The sequence below is a fragment of the Chiloscyllium punctatum genome, chromosome 2 (assembly GCF_047496795.1).
Source record: "Chiloscyllium punctatum isolate Juve2018m chromosome 2, sChiPun1.3, whole genome shotgun sequence".
Taxonomy (NCBI): Eukaryota; Metazoa; Chordata; class Chondrichthyes; order Orectolobiformes; family Hemiscylliidae; genus Chiloscyllium; species Chiloscyllium punctatum.
Genome location: NC_092740.1, coordinates 53,779,885 through 53,788,529, shown reverse-complemented (window position 1 = coordinate 53,788,529; position 8,645 = coordinate 53,779,885).

Here is an 8,645-nt window from a genome sequence, read left to right as displayed (position 1 = left end):
ACTGCTCCAAAAACTATCAGGGCATGGAATATCTGTGCCATGGGTAAACAGATACTACACCTTACAAAAATCAGTAAAGCCCAGGGAAATAAACAGATGAGTATGTTATTAGGCCATCTCAAAATTACATTGCCACTGCTACTAATGTTGTTTATTGGCAGTTTATGAGCATGTTCATTCTTGCAAAAGGCTTACATTTTAAGGTAAATTTAAGCCCCACTTGCCACCTTGTGAGAGGATTCTAAAGTCTTGAGATAGGCCCTCGAAAAGGCACTTTTGTAAGTCCTGCTTCTCCTGTGGTTAGAACATTGTTGTAAAAATCAAAAGAAAAACCAGTGACTATACTAAGTGAGAAATGTAATGGTGCATGTAGGATGTTCTTTTAGAACAGGAATACAAAACTTAAAATTAAGCCTAAAGTTTTGTTGCTGCACAATAAACATTGCAGAATAGTAGCAACTGTACCTACACATTTCACAGCATACCAAAAATAATCTTGGATATGCTTCATTTCTGAAATAGGGTTGTCTGGCACAAGCCTTCATAAATCGAGGCAAGTGCATTTTCCAGTAGTAGACAGGTTATTGAACCACATTTCATGAATCATGTAAAGAAATTAATCTTCTAGTTATGGCAACTAGGTTTGAGCATTTTCTGTGCACTATTCCTTCATAATGGTGCACAACTTGTGTGGCCTTACTGACATTTAGAAATGTACTAAGATACAGGACTGCAAAATATTACATTGGCCCATCTGGTTGAGTCTAGTTTTGAGTTGCAACTTATTTTCTGCAGTATAATGTTAAAATGTTTTGTTTCTTTTTACTGTTATTTATGTAATTGAATTTTGTGTTTGTGAACAAAAGATAATAAGTGAGACAAAAGATTTTTCTAACTGCCAGAATGATTTTTATTTGAAGATTTAAGATATTTTAGTGCAGAAACATGCAATTTGGTTACTCATTTTACAATTTGCTAGGTTGGTCTACCAACATCTGTTCAAAAGTTAAATGTAAAAAGTATATTTATCTGGAAAAGAACTCAAGTGATGCTAAGAAATAATAATTGGAGAGCATAAATTGGATTCTATGACTCAGGTGAAATCCTCCTTACACCTGAAGAGGTTCCTCCCATCTTATTTCATCTAAACCTTTCAACATATCCCTCTATTTATTTCTGCTTCACAAATTATTAAGAAGATCTGGAATATATTGTCTAAAGGTGGCAGAAATAGATTCAAAAGTAACTTTCAAAAGAGAATTGGATAAACACTTGAAAGTGAAAAAGCAATCTACAGGGCTATAGGGACAAAGTGGGTAAGTGTTACTAATTGGATAGATTGTTAAACATCTGGTACGAGTTCTTTCTGTACTTTACTTTTCTAATCTGGTGGGAAATTGGGTCCTTTAATATGTGTGGAGATTAGAGGTAGAATTCTAACATCTCTGCAATTAAGTGCTGAGTGAGAAGGTACATGGGATACTTCTTCATTTCACCAGCATTTAAGGCCCTTAAGTAGTCAATTAATGGCTATTTAAGGGCCTTAACTTACAACGTCCCAAACACGTGAACAAGATGGCTAGTTTTGTGACTGGGAAATCATGGTGAACTGCACACCAAGTTTTGGGATGTCCTCAAATTGCTCCAATCTTGGGGGCCAATCAGAGGAATGGATGGGTACAATTTGGTGGTCTCTGATACCACCCTTTTTGCCCTTGCTTTCTAACACCCTCCCCTTGTGACCTAGACTCCATAAAAAGATGATGAACTGTCAATGTCCCCTGGTTTGTTCAAGAAAAAGCAACTTATCAACCATGATTCTATTGAATGGCAAAGCAGACTTGAAGGGCTGAGCAGCCTTATCCTGTTCCTACATTTCTTTAGGTCTTATGATTTTCATAACCAAATCTGTTGATTTTTGAGAGATGATAGATTTGGTTTCTCTGGGTTTACCTATTGGGTGATATTGCTTGACATTTAAAAATGTATTCTTCACAATTCAAAAGGATTTGGTTACAAGATATTGTATTTTAAGATTATGGTTAACTATGAGTACAGAGGAATTCATAAGCGTCCTCATTTCTGGTACTGAATTATAGATGTTGGTGAAGAAGGACACCAGGAAGCAAAAATGATGTCAAGGAAAGTTGCTAATCATGAGCGAGCGGAGGTCGCAAAAGGTTCAGTGCCAGAAGTATTCCCTCCAGGATAGTAGAGGAGAAGGCTCGACAAATGGAGAGTTTTATTTAGAGCGAGGCAGAAAGTCATCAGCAAGTTTGTTATCAGCCACAATCTGCAACATCATGGCTATTATCATTACCCGCAAGCTGGCGGATCAATTGTGATTCAAAGAAGAATGCAACAAGGCATACCAAAAGTAGCAGTAGACACACCCAAATGGTAAATGAACCTGTTGAAGCTACAACACCGGACTACTGTCATAAAACCAAACAGTACGAAGTTCGGCCTTCACACACACACACACACACACACACACACACACACACCTAAAACTGTCTCCAAGTCACAAGTTTGAAGGAATAAATTCCACTTACATTGATGGATGTAACTCCAGCCTTTGGAGGATGCAACAATCAATAATGGGGAACAAAGAGATGGCAGATAATTTAAATCAATATTTTGGATTGGTCCTTATAGTGGGAGTCACAATAAACATCCCAAAGATGTTTATTGATAAAATTTACAATCATATTCAGCCTGAAGGGCTGAGTAGATGATCCATCTTGGTCTGCTCTTTGAGGTCCCTGCTATCACAGATGCAAGTCTTCAACAACTTGATACATTCAACATGATATCAAGAAATGGCTGAAAAAAACTGGAACTGCAAAGGATATGAATCTTGACAACATTCTACCAATAGTATTGAGGACTTGTGCTCCAGAACCAGCAATACCAAAATTTAGACGACAGAGGAACCTCGGCAAAAGTGAGGACTGCAGATGCTGGAAACCAGAATTTAGATCAGAGTGGTGCTGGAAAAACACAGCAGGTCAGACTGCATCCGAGGAGCAGGAAAATCAACTTTTCGGGCAAAAGCCCTTCATCAGGAATAGAGGCAGGAAGCCTCCAGGGTGGAGACATAAATGGGGGGAGTGGGGGTGGGGAGAAGGTAGCAAAGAGTACAATAGGTGAATGGGGGTGAGCATGGAGGTGATAGGTCAGAGGGGAGGGTGGAGCGGATAGGTGGGAAGGGAGGTTGGCAGGTAGGACAGCAGGTAGGACAGGTTATGAGGATGGTGCTGAGCTGGAAGGTTGGAATTGGGGTAAGGTGGGGGAGGGGAAATGAGGAAACTGGTGAAGTCCACATTGATACCCTGGGGTTGATGTGTTCCAAGGCAGAAGATGAGGCATTCTTCCTCCAGGCGAGGAAGCAGCGGTGGAGGAGGCCCAGGACCTGCATGTCCTCGGCAGAGTGGGAGGGGGAGTTGAAATGCTGGGCCATGGTGGTGGGGTTGATTGGTGCGGGTGTCCCAGAGATGTTCCCTGAAGCGCTCTGCGAGGAGGAGTCCAGTCTCCACATTGTAGAGGAGACCGCATCGGGAGCATTGGTTACAATAAATGATGTTGGTGGATGTGCAGGTGAAACTCTCTGATGGATGTGGAAGGCTCCTTTGGGGCCTTGGATGGTGCTGAGGGAGGTGGTGTGGGCGCAGGTTTTGCAATTCCTGCGGTGGCAAGGGAGGGTGCCAGGACGGGAGGGTGGGTTGTTGGGGAGGGTGTGGACCTGACCAGGAAGTCACGAAGGGAACGGTCTTTGTGGAAAGTGGAAAGGGGTGGGGAGGGAAATATATCTCTGGTGGTGGGGTTCATTTGGAGGTGGCAGAAATGTCAGCCGATGATGCAGTTAATGCGAAGGTTGGTAGGGCGGATAGTGAAGACCAGGGGGTTTTCTCCTTGTTACGGCGGGTGGGGTGAGGTTCGAGGGTGGAGGCGTGGGATGTGGATAAGATGCGTTGGAGGGCATCTTTAACCACGTGGGAAGGGAAATTGCGATCTCTAAAGAAGGAGGCCATCTGGTGTGTTCTGTGGTGGAACTGGTCCTCCTGGGAGCAGATACGGTGGAGGTGGAGGAATTGGGAATACGGGATGGCATTTTTGCAGGAGATAGGGTGGGAAGAGGTGTAATCCAGGTAGCTGTGGGAGTCGGTGGGTTTGTAAAAAAGTCAGTGTCAAGTCGGTCGTCATTAATGGAGATGGAGAGGTCTAGGAAGGGAAAGGAGGTGTCAGAGATGGCCCGGGTAAATTTAAGGTTGGGGTGGAATGTGTTGGTGAAGTTGATGAACTGCTCAACTTCCTCGCGGGAGCACGAGGTGGCGCCGATGCAGTCATCAATGTAGCGGAGGAAGATGTGGGTGTAGTGCCGGTGTAACTATGGAAGTAGCTGATAAAGAGACAAGCATAGCTGGGGCCCATACGGGTGCCCATGGCTACCCCTTTGGTCTGGAGGAAGTGGGAGGATTCAAAGGAGAAATTGTTAAGGGTGAGGATCAGTTCAGCCAAATGAATGAGAGTGTCAGTGGAGGGGTACTGTTGGGGACATTGGGAGAGGAAGAAACGGAGGGCTTGGAGGCCCTGGTCACGGTGGGTAGAGATGTAGAGGGACTGGATGGCCACGATGAAGATGAGGCGTTGGGGGCTGTGAAAACAGAAGTCTTGGAGGAGGTGGAGGGCATGGGTGGTGTCTCGAACATATGTGGGGAGTTCCTGGCCTCGGGGGGAATAGGACCTCGACTATCCGAATGAGATCGGCGGGCATTATTTCATTTGGATAATTGATCATTTGGTTAATTGATTTCCTCTGGGGCTCGGAGTCTTCTGTGAAGTCTGCTCCCCGTGCAGAAGACTAGGCAGCAGCACACTGTGCGTGAGCCCCCGACCCCACCCCCTGCCCGCCCCCAAACCCAACTGCCCCCAATCCCGTCTGCACCCACCCTACCCCACAAACCACATCCGTCCTCCGCCTGACCCCACCCCGCTCCCATTTCAGTCAGCCGAGTTCATTGTTAATCATTGTACCTGTAAACAAAAGACGCTATCAGGCTCTTTGACGTAATGTTTCTATTGGGACTTTGACATCCCCTTCAGATAATTCGATATTCGAATAATTGATAATCGAGGGTCTTCTGTATTTAGGTGAACATTCGAACAGCAATAGTATACAAGGCTTTGGGCGAGGTGCTGGAAAAATGGGATTAGAATAGATAGAAGCTTGAAGATTGGCACTGACATGATGGGCCACGGGAACACTCGTTGTTAAAACCTGATTATCACCTCCTGCTAACTCTTTACACTGGAAGGTCAAGACATTTTGGACAGACGAAAGAGTTTTACCAAGTTGATGATCTTGCTGGTCTGTGTGTGTGTCCTGGCGAATAGACTGTAAAGCACAGAGTTCTACCTCACTGAGCTGCTCAGGGTGACCCTGGACAGAAACCAGTGTATCCCTCTCCAGACCATCTTTGCAAGGGCACATTCTAGATGGAGTTCTTATTTATTTCAAAAATATACTTATTTATATAAGTCTATATGTACATACATAGTCACTAGAGCAGTTCAATCTGTATTCTTATGGTCTTATTCAAAATGTAGTACAAACAAACAAACAAACCCAAAACATTTCTTACTTATACAAGATTATATTTACATGCATTTGAAGCAAACAGGGTGGTTCAATAACTGAATGGACTCCCATTGCACTTTGACAGAAAGACCTTAGATGGTAGTCTTTCCCCATTGCGCCTAAGCAGCAGCTGCTTCAGGTTTTAGTGGATCCCTCAGCATGTAGTTTTGGGCCTTGGAATGTGTCAGTCTGCAACATTTGGTCAAGGCTAACTCCTCGCTTTGGAAGACCTTTTTTAATTTCAAAAATATACTTTATTCATAAAAATTATCATTGGATATATACATAGTCACAAACTCAATTGTGTTCTATACAGTAGATTATCAAGGAAACTTTATCCAAAAAACCAGACATCTCTTACATATACAATACTGTACTTACATAAATCTGAGGCACTAGGAGGGTCCAATACCTGAATGGAACCCCACTTAACTTCAGCAGGAAGACCTCAGACAGTGTTCTTTACCCATTGAGCCTTGGCAGGAGCTGCCGTAAGCTTTAGTGCATCCCTCAGTACGTATCCCTGGACCTTGGATGTGCCAGTCTGCACACACAGTCGAGATCAACAACTTTTTCTGGGAGACCAACAAGTTTAGGGCAGACCAAAGAGCATCTTTCACAGAATTAATGGTCCTCCAGGCGCATTTGATGTGTCTTGGTGTGCATCCCGGGGAATAGGCCATAAACCACAGAGTTCCATTTCATGGAACTGCCTGGGAAGAACCTAGGCCAGAACCATTGCATCTTTATCCAGATTTCCTTAGCAATGGCATATTCCAGAAGGAGATGTGTGAAAGTCTCAACTCCCCTACCGCCGCAGTTGCTTTGAGGGCAGCATGCGGTGGCGCAGACTGAGCGAGCATACATGAAGGATCTCACAGGTAGTGCCCTTCTCACCACCAGCCAAGCGATGTCTTGATGCTTGTTGGAAAGTTCTGGTGATGAGGCATTCTGCTAAATGACTTTCAGTGTGCACAGAGAACAGCCCAACAGGATTCATCCTCTCCTTTTCCCTCAGGATCTCAAGGATGTTCCCTGCTGACCAGTTTCGGATGGACCTGTGGTCAAATGTGCTTTCCTTTGCAAATTTATCCATGAAGGACAGGTGAAATGGAACAGTCAAACTACGTGGGGTGTTCCATGGCAACAAGGCCAGTCCCAAACTTTGCAACACTGGGGACAAGTAGAACTTCAGTATATATTGACATTTGGTGTTTGCCTAATGAGGGTACATGCCCAGTTTTATACAGCTGCACACAAAGTTGGCCATCAGGATGATGGTCTTCCCCTTATGCAGAGTTTTGTATATAGAGTCTCTGTAGGCAGAATCCATCTTAGACCTCCAGATGAAGTGGAAGATGCTTGGGTGACTAAAACAGTGCAATTTTGGGGAATGGCCAGACCTGTGTCATATACAAAAGATTGCCTCACATTTGATGACGAAGTTTTCCTGATAATGTAGAGGGCGAGACTCTGAAAAGACCAGTTCTGCTCCACATTGGCAATGCACTCCCGGCAAGATTTTGCTCACACCCTGGCCCCTCTGAAACATATTCCTAGCATCTTCAGTTAATCTGTCCTGAGGATGAAGAGGATAGAGATTGGTAGGCCCAGTTTCCAAAGAACATTGCCTCACACTTGCCTCAATTTACATTGGCTTCTGAGGCCAGTTCAAACTGGTCACAGATGCTCGTGAATCTACGCACTGACAGCCGATCCGAACAGAAAACGGTGGGGTTATCACTGTACAGGTAGGCTTTGCCCTACAATCTGCTGCTGCCTGGAATAGTCACCCCTCTCAGGCTTTCCTGATGGACTCAGCAAAGTGCTCTCTGTAACACACAAACAAGGCAGTATCGCCCTGTGTGACTCTGGATCTGATCAGGAAGTTTTCTGATTCCCATCCATTGATTGAGACTGCACTAATGATGGTTGTGTAGATCAGTTGGATCCAATTGGATTCCCTCCCCAAAGTCCATTCTGGAGAGCATGTCCCACATTTCCGTGTGCATTAGCCTTCTCTTGGTCTGAGTGAATGAGCATGAGGCTCTCAGAAATCGTCCTGCCTGATTGAGCACAGGTTTGGTTGGGAGAACAGACCTGACCCGGCTGGCAATACCCTTAGACAGGATTTTGTAGTCTGCATTCAGCAATGAGATTGTTTGCCAGTTTCTAATTTCCTCCCTCTGCCCTTTCCACTTGTAGATGAGGTTGTTGATACCTTTCCCCATGGAACTTGACAGAAGCATACTGTCGAACATCTCATGCAGATCCTGGCCAATCAAGCCCCACAGAGCTGTATACAACTCAGTTGGAAAGCCATCACTTCTGGGAGTTTTATTCCTTTTTAATGACTTGAGGGCTTTCGTCAGCTCATCAGAGATAATGCCTAAGACCTCCGTGATAGATGACAGGAATGACTGGGAGCCTGTACTGTCTATGGGCTTCATATTATACAGACTGGGATGGAATGATTTGCTGATCCTCAGTATGTTAGCCTGAGACGATGGTATCTATCCATCTTTTTCCTTCAGACTGTTGAACACAGAGCTCTCCCTGCGCATATTCTGGAAGAAGAAATGCGAGCACATCTCATCTTGTTCTGTGGATAGACCCTGGATTGGAAGATTATCTTGGAGGTCTCCGAGGCTTCAGTCATAGAGTCATTGAGATGTACAACATGGAAACAGACCGTTCGGTCAAACTCATCCATGTTGATCAGATATCTTAAATTAATCTAGTCCAATTTGCCAGCACTTGGCCAGGATCCCTCTAAATCCTTCCTATTCATATAAGTATCCTGATGCCTTTTAAATGTTGTAATTGTGCCAGCATTCACCATTTCTTTTGGCAGCTCATTCCATACATGCACCACCTCTGCGTGAAAAAGTTGCCCGTTAGGTCCCTTTTCAGTCTTTCCCATCTCATCCTAAACTTATGTCCTCTAGGTCTGGACTCCCCCAACCTAAGGAAAAGACCTTGTCTACTTGCCCTATCCATGCCC